Source organism: Notothenia rossii, assembly GCF_949606895.1.
Source record: "Notothenia rossii genome assembly, chromosome: 5".
NCBI lineage: Eukaryota > Metazoa > Chordata > Actinopteri > Perciformes > Nototheniidae > Notothenia > Notothenia rossii.
Window position 1 is genome coordinate 14,292,804 of NC_136903.1, and position 11,858 is coordinate 14,304,661.

The 11,858-nt window shown below is 40.4% G+C and overlaps 1 pseudogene across 1 annotated transcript; it reads left to right on the forward strand.

The window, feature by feature from the left end:
* Positions 1-2,390: 2,390 nt before the first annotated feature.
* LOC307040876 (long-chain fatty acid transport protein 2-like) lies at positions 2,391-10,754 on the forward strand (annotated as a pseudogene). The gene is made up of 10 exons (XR_013810655.1): positions 2,391-3,007; positions 4,488-4,697; positions 5,317-5,475; positions 5,577-5,701; positions 5,806-6,000; positions 6,668-6,758; positions 7,019-7,217; positions 8,161-8,258; positions 8,381-8,508; positions 9,335-10,754. The product of XR_013810655.1 is annotated as a long-chain fatty acid transport protein 2-like (transcript).
* The last annotated feature ends 1,104 nt before the right edge of the window (positions 10,755-11,858 follow it).

Genomic DNA, 11,858 nt, shown 5'->3' on the forward strand with positions numbered 1-11,858 from the left:
CGGTCCCGCGGGGGAGAGGTCTGAGGATTTAAACATTAAACTAAATTATTATTATTTAAATATATTTATTATGCAACACCCGCGACCCGACCCGCATCATCTTTGTTTTACCCAGAACCGAACCCAGAAAAAAGTGTTTGAAAAAATACCACCCGCGAATCACCTTTTTTGCGGGTCACCCGACCCGATGCAGGACTCTGCCCTACACACACAGTTCTGCCCCTCACACACACACGCTTCAAATCAAGTTGCATAAATGCTTGAGCTACGTTTCTATTATAATTACTGTGAAATCTGCCTATTATGTTTTCGTCATTTACAACAAACACACACTTGCAACTGATAACACTGGCAATGATTTTAGATGTATTAGACTATTAAAAAAAGAAATCATGCTTCAAATAAGTCCAACGTCCACTACACCACTGACTGCAACTACAAAAAGCTAAGGTTTGTTTTCTCATCAGGAAATGCAGACCGGCTCAAACAAAAGATTTTTAAATCATCAGCCTCACGATCATTTAATGTATCATATGTTCGCCGAATTGACATGAAAGCACTAATAAATGTAGTTTCATCCACTTGAGTTTACAAAAATAATCGATTTGTTTTTATATCACATCCGACGGGAGGAAATTCAGCAGCTCTCACTACTGATTTTTAATCCTAATTTAATCATCATCTTCACCACGATCATTTATGTTTATGTTCGCCGAATTGACATGAAAGCACTGACAAATATGAATATACTGTAGTCAACTTCATTAAAACGTTATTAACGTGCCTAAACTCAATAATTCACCATTTCACAAACTTTGTCCGTGTTTGGCTCTCTCGCCGCACAGTGAAGCGTTCCCGCATTGACGTCACTTCCGGCTTCCCCCAAAACCTCAAAATGAGTCGAAGGAATTTTCCCGCGATGTTCGAAATTATTGATATTTATCGGAACGGTATCGCTTTTTCTTTTTTAAACTGACGGTTCGAGATTACTAGTAGCCCACTATTTCATTGCACAACAGTTGTTGGGTTCGTGTCACAGGCTCTTTAAACTTGCGCCTTTGTGGCCTCTATTTGTTTGTTATTTGAACCGGTGTTTTTGGCTCTTTTGTTTGTTTCAGGCTGTTTGCCTGCCATTATGTTCACCTGTTGTGCATTAAAACCACTTATAATTATACCAATACCAATCTGGTTGTGTTGCTTCCCTTTGATTCCCCTAGCTCAGAAGGGAACGTAATACCTGCTTATTACTCACCACTTGATATTTGTGTGTGTGTGAGACTAGTAGCTGGGCCCCTCCTCATAAATCAACAGACAAAAACAGCTCAGTTTAAGCAGAGCACGCCCCCACCCCTTGCTCAGTTTGCGGATTTATAGTAGGCCTATAGATTGAGCAGTGCGTCCATAGTTGTTATGACTTCTCATATGAATATAAATCAGTGGATTTCAGTCTCTGTAGCTGGAACTTAATGTCATTTTCTACAATTATTATCAGAATAATACAACTGCAGTAAACGGGTTTAACCTGGAGGTGTCGCATGTGTAAATCAGTGCAAAACAAAACTTTCTCTCCTTATTTATCATCTTATTCAATCCACTTTCACGGCGGTAGAGACTCAGGATTGTGGGGGTTAATATGTGACAAACTATCATACCTTTTTAAAACACCACAGAAGACTATAATATGTTTGTAGCAGCAACAGGAACTTTTATAGCAGGTGCTAATGCATTTTGTCTCAACAGTATAATCAGTATAGCTTACTAGTTACTACAGAAAGAGAATGAAAATGCAAAGTTTATTCCAAAAACAGTGACACCACAATCTAAACCATAGTCAGCTGTGGATTTAATAAAAACTGTTGCTTTGTGCACAAACGCTTGTTATGCATAAACATGCAAAAAGTATATTTAACTAGGCATACATCCTGCTAGCTGCAGCCCGAGATACCCAGCACGTGTCAGAACTTCAGAAATATGCGTTGGTCTCGCGACACTTTAACAAACAGTATCGATGCAGCTCGTGGGATAAACTGTTTCTGAGGCAGCTGTTTTGTAGTTTGTTGTAAGCAACGTAAGGCTAGTCCCCACAGACTCACATACGCAGAAATGTGTTAATAGTGATCTCAGCATTAACTGAATTATTTGATAAAAACCGTAGCATTACTACATTCTGATATTAGGAGTCGCTAAACATATCGTAGTAGCAGTCTGCATACTTTAAGGGAACATCGTTTTCCACAATAATAAACCTTCTCCAGCCCCTGTGTTTGTGCAGCATAGCTGGAGAATAATACAACACGATAATAGCAATGAATGTGGATATAAATGAACGTGAAATCAGTTCACGGTGGCTGAGAAAAACAACCGGTCTGGCAACTAGAAAACACTTCGGAATGAAGGAGGGGTCAGCGGGCCAGAGTTGAGCACCGCCCCGGGTTGAGTGGGTGAACCTTGTCACACATTTCACAAGAATAAAATGCATTTCTCTGCCTCTCCGTGACACATGCCTCCTGCGTCGTGGTCTCTGCAAAAATGTACATTTGGTTCACCGTTTTAGCCGGACTGGCTCTTCTGTCCGTCTCCTTCATCAGGACACTTTTCCCGTACTTAGGCGATGACTGCACGTACATCCTAAGGAGCATTAAACTCGGCATCAGGCTCACCAAGTACAAGAGAGGCAAACAGTTTTACAGCGTCTTGGACTGCTTTTTGGATGCAGTGAAGAGCCATCCGAATAAGATCTTTGTGCACTTTGAAGGGCGGAAGTATACGTATGGAGAGGTGGATAAACAGAGCAACAAGGTGGCCCGGGCTCTGCAGACTGAAGCCCGGCTGAAGGAGGGGGATGCGGTCGCCTTGTTTCTGGCCAACGAGCCCAGTTACATTTGGACATGGCTCGGTTTGGCCAAGCTGGGCTGTCCGGCTGCTTTGCTCAACGTTCACATCAGATCAAAATCTCTGTTGCACTGTTTCTCCTGCTGCGGGGCAAAAGTGATCATTGCTTCTGAAGGTGAGTTGCAGAAAGATGGTAAAAAAAGTGTCAGGGGGGCGCATACAATGAGAGTGGGGGTCTTCGGGTTTTCCAGTTAATCTGTAAGCGTGCACAGTAGTGCAAAGTACAAAGGCCAACAATGAGGTACAAGTAGTTTCAGTGTTTACATTTTGTGCAACTTCCAGTGTTGCCTTTACTCAAATACTGTGCTCCAATCATAGTTTGGAGATGATTGAACTAATATAAGTAGTACAGTACTTTGATTGTATGCTAATTCATTATACTACATGTTTAGTAGCAAAGTAGTACCATATGATAATTTCACATATTCTTTTTATTGATCGAATTACTGGAAAATGCTATGGGATATTCAGATTTGCGGATCTAAGATTTTGGCCATATTTCCCAGCCCTACTTCATTACTGTATTTCCCTCTGACAGCTGTATTTACCTTGCAGGAAAGGATTTATTTTAGCCATGCAATTTACATACATTTGATAAGATAATAAGATGATCTTATCAACATATAGTGACCTTTAAGTTTTCTTCAACAGACAGCAGACTGCAAAGGTAGCTCCTTTGTTTTGAATTGAGCCTGAGAAACCAACCATTCCTACTTTGGGTTGTAACTTTATTAGAGAATGAAAAATAACATGAGTTGTGAGATTTTTTAAATATCCTATGATTATTAATAAGTTACACACACTATGTACTGTATGCTTCTCCTTCCTGAACCTTTAACACACACACACGCACACGCACACGCACACACACAACTTTCTTAACATTACAAACTGGGCCCGCTGTTCTGTAGCGCTATTACGCCCTGTCATTTAATTATTGGGATTACTCACCGTTTTAGAACATTTTAAAACTTGTTTGCTACTGTGCTGCTACTTAAACCTACTCAACAGATCTGAGTTGATTTTCCTCTGCTGGATTACAACCCAAAGACACTTTGATTTGAATATTCTCATCAACAATAAGGCTACATATTGCATTTGTAGGTTTGTAAGGGTTCTAATCAGCCTTTATGAAGACCTTTTCCTACAGATTACAGGCTGTTAATGATCAATTTGTTTTAGTCTGCACTACCGGTGAGAAGTTAAAACAAATGAACAGGATAGAAACTGAAAGATGTGTTAACTGTTATTATATGAAAGGCCACATTTGATAATAATGAGTTGTATCACCCAGTCCTAATCTCCAACAGTAGTTTCACTTTCCCCCCCACATGGTTTCAGTTACTTCACTGTACATTCAGTCCTGGATGCTGGGTTCATTCGAGGCACTCTGAGAAATTGTTTCTCCGCTCTCCCACTTTAGAGCTAGAGTTACCCCTGGGAGAAATACACACATTTAAGCTGAATATCCTGCACCAAGTGCTCATGTCCCAGTGGGATGTGAGGTAACCCGATCCAAGCCTACATGTGCTGCATTGCGCAACACAGCGCTCTGACATTGTTGTGCAGAACTTGAATGCCTCTCTGTGTTTCAGAGCTGCAGGGCGCTGTGGAGGAGGTTCTACCGACGCTGACGGAGCAAGGCATCAGTGTGTTCCTGCTGTCAGAGGCCTGCAGCACCCCGGGAATCAAGTCTTTGTCTGACAAGATCTCCCATGCCTCGGATCAGCCAATGTCCCGGGACCTCCGGGCCAACGTCACCATCAGGAGCACTGCTCTGTACATCTACACATCGGGCACCACAGGTACACCAGGAACTCCTCTGAAACACCTGTAGCTAAAACTGATGCACTTTTATATCCTGCAAGTAATCCTGAAGAGGCTCGATAATGCTTTTGGGGGTTTTTCCTTTTCCTGAGGGTTCCCTTCAGAGAGAGTTTCCCTTTCACACACTCCCCCCTCCCTGCCTGAATTCCTCCAATGGACTCCTTTGTTTACTTCCGTGACATAGTGTCAACAAGAGCCCTATCTGCCCTGATTGGTTAGCCGGCCGTGTCTGTTGTTATAAAAGATGTGTCAGAAATGTCTGGCCCCTTAGCTTATCACTTACAATGTGTTGGAGTGCTAGCCAATAGAATTGAGAGTGTTCCATAGTGATGTCACTATGTTACGGTATTTTAAAAAAGTAGTCCAATGGGGGCATTTCAGGCAGGGTGGGGAGTGTCAGGAAGAGAAACTCCCTCTCGGGGAATTTAAGCTTCTGCAGACCAATTACACGAACAAAAAACTTATGTAACACACAAAAGGAAATGGAAAACCCAAAAAAGCAAATTAGAGTGCGATGTTCCTTTTTAAAATGTATTGTACTAGCTGTGCCTGTTTTATGTAAGAACCTGAGATGACTGTATTCTTTGACTTCTGAAGGTTTGCCAAAAGCAGCCGTTGTCACCCATGAGAGGGTTTGGGCCGCCTCCTTTATCCAGGCAGTGTGTGGCATCACATCAGAGGACATCTTCTACATCAACCTGCCGCTCTACCACAGCGCAGGCTTCCTCATCGGGATGGTGGGAGCCATCGAGAGAGGTAATATAATCCTCCTAAAACTGAAAAGCACTCACAAACAAGTGTTGGCCATTTAAGAAGCCGATATATATATATATATACTTGTATTTATGTATTTGCAGGTATAACTATTGTTCTGAAGAGGAAGTTCTCTGCCTCTCAGTTCTGGGACGACTGCAGGAAGTACAATGTGACCGTGATTCAGTACATCGGGGAAACAATGCGCTACCTCTGCAACACACCCAGGGTAAAAGTGACCTCAAACGGCTTGTTCAATTGTTAAAGTATACATTTGATGGAAATGATGAAGCTTTTTATGTCCCTGTTTGACTCAAATCTTACTTTTTGCAGAAAGACAATGAGAGGAACCACGGAGTGAAGCTCGCCATCGGCAACGGAGCCCGAACTGATATTTGGACAGAGTTTCTGGATCGCTTCGGGGAGATTAAAGTCAGAGAGTTGTACGCTGCCACCGAGGGAAACATCGGCTTCATCAACTACACGTCCAAGATCGGAGCCGTGGGGCGGGTCAATTTCGTCCACAGGGTACGTAGAGGAATATGTTTGCAGCAATGTTTTAGTAAAGACTGAAACATCTTAATAACTATGAGATTATTTGTCATGAAAACTTGTGCAGACATTCTTGCTTTCCAACAGAGTAATCCTAATAAGACTGCTTATTTATCCCCTGTTTCTTCCTTAATCGCTAGCACCATTTCCTGAACTCAAATAGTTGGTTTGAAGTGTTCTTTGGATAAGGATAAGCCTACATCTAGACACTGAAAATCACAAGAAAGCTCGTCATGTTAGACCTATAAACATCGTTTATACTCTAGTAACTGTTGAAAAGAGAGTGCCTTGGACTTTTTGTGATTTGCATGATATGTTTTATGTTGGTCATTCTTTAACTTTTTCCATTGTGCCACCATCAGTTTGGTATACATTTTCAGATTCCAAATAACCTCAATATTAATGTTGGTACCATCAGCCGAAAGCTCTTTGTTATTAGTTCTACCTAGCAAATGTTAGCATGCTATCACGCTAAACTAAGATGTTGAACATGATTAACATTATACCTCCTTAGTATCAGCATGTTAGCATTTAGCTGAAATCCCCACTGTGTCTAAGTACATCATCACAGAGATGCTAGCGTGGCTGTTAAAGTTGTCCGACACAATACAACTCTTAATGAATAACTTTTTCTCTCGTGTAGTATTTCTTCCCGTACACTTTGATCAAGTTTGACACTGAGAAGGAGGAACCTGTGAGGAACTCTGAGGGTCTGTGTATCGAGGCAATCGCAGGTGAGACACATTCACAGTTGGAAAAACGTATCTATATTCTTATTGCACTTTCTTTGACATAAAACCAGCAGTTCCTCATCGTTGACTTAAAACCACAAACTATTTCCCAATTAGTCGAATAAAATCAAGCAAATTTACAACAATATATATTCATTGTTTTTCTTTTGATTAAGCAAAAAGTAGCTCAATAGTATGTCAATAGCGTGACCTTGAGTCTCAGGGAAACTGTGATTGACATTTTGAATGCATCTTGTTGTCAGGTGAGACGGGGCTCATGGTGGGGAGGATCACTCAGAGGTCTCCCTTCGTTGGATACGCGGGTAACCGTCAGCAGACCGAGAAGAAGAGGCTGCGTGATGTGAGGAAAAAAGGCGACCTTTACTTCAACACCGGAGATTTACTCCGGTTTGATGAGATGAACTTTGTGTACTTTATGGATCGAGTGGGTGACACTTTCAGGCAAGTAGCAACTCACTTTGTGTTGATGTGTTAGTTTTTTGTCTCTGAATAGTATGTTTTATTTTAAATGTTTCAGCATGGATACATCAGATCTAAACAGCTCTGTGTGGAGATACCCTTCATTTTTTGGGATGATGCCTCGAAGCTGCATACAATTTAAAGAGTCAATTCATTTTCTTTCTTCACATTTATAATATTGGCTGAATTGGAGGGTTGCAGTTAAATAATTTCTAACTTTGGACTGCCCCTAGCAACTGTTTGCTCCCAGCCCCTTCAGTCAAGGTGTTGATGTATCCCAGGGCTAGATACTTAACCCCGTGTTTCTCCCGATGGCATCGCCAACGGTGTGTGAATGTTAGCTTCCCTGAGCAAGTGGCACATTGCTCTGTGAGAATGAGGTGTTAATGGGTGAATGATGACTTTTAAATGTAGAGCGCTTTGAGGGGTCGTAAAGACTGGACATAGTGCAATCTACCATTTACCTCCCATGTATTCATCATAAGCTTTATTTACATTAATTTCCACACAAATCCAGATACTGCATCTTCTTAGTTTTAAGGCATTTGCACCAGCCTAAAAGGAACTTATGTTGGGGGTCTAAAGCCACTGATCTCATGTCTATCTCTTTCTCGTGAACGAAATATCTTGGAAACACCTGGACGGAATTTCCTCAAATTTGGCACAAACATCCACCCGGACTCTAGCGATAAAGAAGGATTAGGGGGTCAAAGGTCACTGTGACCTCACAAAACACGTTATTGGCAATAACTGAATAATTGATATGCCAAGTTTGACAATTTGATGGAACTGTAAACTGCAGCTTGAGTTGTGAGTCAGCAATTCCAGTTTCTTAAAGTCTGGTGCTAGCCAGGTCAAATAATTTGGCATAACATGTTGCACAAATGTCCCTTATTTTAATTCATGATGGTTGATGTTGTTGCAGATGGAAGGGAGAAAACGTTGCTACATCAGAGGTTGCAGATATTCTCACATTGGCGAACAGCATTTTGGAGGCAAATGTCTACGGTGTTAAAGTTGAAGGTAAAAACACTTAACGAAACCACATTTTACAGATTGTAGTGTAGACCACGAGGATAAATGCTGTATTCCCCTTATTGCTTTTTCATATTTTCTGGATGTATTTAATTAAATTGTGTGTTAAGGTCACGAGGGGCGGATCGGCATGGCAGCTGTCACTCTGAAAGAAAAAGACTTTGATTGTTCGCACGCCTACAAGCAGGTCGTCAACTACCTCCCCGCGTACGCAAGACCTCGATTCATCAGGATTCAGGTAAATACATATATCTATATGCTTTTCTGACTTTTCCCATGCACCTTCTGTCTTGTGAGGTCAAACATGATCTAACCTGGTTTTGATTTGATCTCTTTTGTTTCTTTCTGAACCTCTCTGTTCAGATCAGGTCGCCCTTTTAAACTCGGATATCTGGTTTAGTAAGATTTAAAGACTTGTACAATCAATAGTATTTGGCATCGCCTCTTATCCAGCAAACAAGCTCTACTTGTTGGAGGTCGTTGTGGCTGTACTCTGTAAGGAGAACTACAGACACTACTCAGGTCTGAACGAATGCCCTCAACTCCTCTGCATTCTTTGGTAGAAATAAAATCCTTTTTATTCACAGATATTTCTCCCAAAAGGGGCTGGAACTGATCATCAGTCAAAAATATAAAACAGTATAAGACAAGGCTCTTAGTAGTGAAGTTAGAAATAAAACATTATTGAGTTTTCAAGTATGTCGTTGACCTTGGAAATAATACTTTAAAAATAACAATAATATGAATCGAAAAGTATTATGTCTACATCAATGAAATTATACGTGACCATCGGGTTAGTGCATTATATTATGCAGCAATATATGTAGCTTTTTGTACACTTCACTGCGAGGAACTGGCTGGATGTTATAGCTTAACATGAGATGTCTGTGGTGTCACAAATAGAGTCAGCTGCCTGCATGTGTGAGGTGTGAAATGTGGATCTGTGACTCCTGGCTGTTACCCGATACTCTCATTATGCGTCCCTCGAATGTCATTCAGCGTTTCGTTGTTTGCTTTCAAATATAAGAGAACTATTTTTAAAGATCCCCCTATGTGTCTTGTAGCCCTGCCTGGAGATGACGGGGACGTTCAAGATGAAGAAAGTGAAGTTGGTGGAGGAGGGATTTGACCCGGCTCACATCGAAGATCCTCTGTACTTTTTAGATCCGGAGAAGAAGTCGTACGTTCCCCTGACGGAGGAAATCTACAGAGCGATTGGTGCAAGGGAAATCAAACTCTAACCTCATCAGTCACTGTTGAACAAGACGGTTGTTTACAAAGATGCGACATTTCATTCATGGAGCTTGTTTTTAACAATGAACTAATCTCAGGAACGGACGGACTATGAAGCCTTACGTCATGTTTCAATAACCTAATTTTACTAACATATTTTTTAATTCCTCTAGTTGACCTCAGCTCTAAATCTCAAGAATATGAAAGTAATTTACACTAACTTGTTGTCTCTTTTTTGATTTAAATACCCCTTTTAGATCAAATATGTCTACCTCCCGAATATAGAAAATTGTGCAAATCACCATTAAATCCTTCTGTTGACCCAGAAAGATCTTTAAGCTGTTTTAAATTAAACATGTGAACGTTTTTTTCTTACTTCCCTTCACAAGGTAAACTTCCTTTTCAGCAGTTTCTTACCCAAGCTTTACAATGTGAAAAACAAATGTTGCCCATATCTTTTCTGCGGTTTGTTTGATATATATTTTGTCCGGCGAGACATTCGTCCACAGTCATATGAGAGCTGGATTGTAAAGAAATTGCAATCCCTGGACCAACTCTTCCCATCCACAAAGCGTACGGAACAGGCGAAAACATGGAGTATCTTCAGATACATGTTTAATTGAATATATTATATATTATAAGCAATCCTACACTTGGACACTCAGGCCAAAAGGAGCGACTCAATGTAGGCTTGCAAGTGGGGAAACATCCAAGATTTTGAGGGAAGAAGCCTTTATGACTTTCCATATTTAACGCGTCCACTCCCGACTTTGAGAGAGCAGAGGAGCGTCGACCGTTAAGAGTCTCTCTCATCACCTCCACAGCGTAAGACTCCTCTGTTTCTGTCACTGTCGAAGAACCACAACTAAACCTCATTGGCAGAAAATGTGAATATCCAGTTTTCAAGTATAGATATGGCAGGTTAGGGCCCTAAATATTATAATAGTGCATGTGGTAATTACCTGAAAATCAGCTTAACAAATGTGTGTGAAATGATTATATTCTTGTACATTTTATAAATTAAACGAATAAGAAAAAGTGTAACATTGTTATTTCAAGTACTTATATAGATATGTTAAATATTAGATGGGGTCAAAGATAATAGGAGGAATAAGAGATGTTATGTTGAGTTGACATGGCTTTCGTGCATGTCCACAGTGTGTGTGAATTTGGTCCATAATGTTGACAGTATGTGAGATACAGCTATGTCTTACAAGCTGCTTTTAATAATTAAACTCTGGTTGTCTTTTTCCCCTGACCCTTTTTTATGATTGTTTAGATAAATAGTAGCTCTTGAAATTATCTTTTCAATACCAACTAAGCAACATTGTTTATCAGTGAACCTTTGCACTGATCTCCTGTTCACTCTTTTATCAGCTTGTGAGCATGAAGGTCACACACTGTTAGACTTCAGTTTTATGATGTATTGTTTTGGTCTTAGTTTATTATTCTGCCTCTAAATCCTCTGTTAATCTAGAAGCCTTTGTAACACATTTAAAGACAGTAACTTTGACGATTGGGGGTGATTGACTTTTGACACTGATACTCAGACATTGTCACAAGCTTAGTCACGTGACCAACATGTTGAAATTTTGGACATCATTTCTTTTATCTGAAGTGGAACTTTACTCCCCCCCCATTACTCAGTAAATACAAATTGAAGCCAATTTGTCAACTGCAGCACTGATGTGGAAACCTGAAATGACTTTTCACCGAATTAGGAGACATCTTGTAACTAGTGATTTTTTATTTGTTCATATTCTTAGAATTGGTAATGTCATTTTAACTTCCTTTTTTGTTGAAACACCATAACTGAAGACTGCTTTTAGCCAGATTTATGGCTAATTTATGATTTATACATTTAGTTGCCAGCGTACCTAGCTAATGCAGTCTAATGCGCCTGCATAAATCCCACCTTCAGGAAAGTTATAATGCTTTAACTGTAGGGTCATTTTGGAGGCTGGAGTCTGTGATGCTGTTGGATTGTATTGTGTGATGTTTCTATTATTTTGTCCTCCTTTTTTACATACCAGGTGGAAAGTTAAATAACAAATACCTCTCAGTATAACACTGATAGAGTTCAACAGCAGCCTAACAAATACCATCAACACTTCTCTGAAACAAAAACACTTTCATGAACGTAACATTTACTGTAAGACTGTTATCGAAGAGTGCATTAGCTAGCAACTGAGAGCATGTTTTCAAAAACACGTCTGGAGGGGTATTTCTTAAAAAAAAGAGACTTATTTCTTGCACAACACAGCCAGTGAATCAGAAATAACACCAGACAATTCATTGGAACATCAGTACTGTTGTGGTTAGCAAAGCAATGGGATGCATTCCACTCACTCTGTT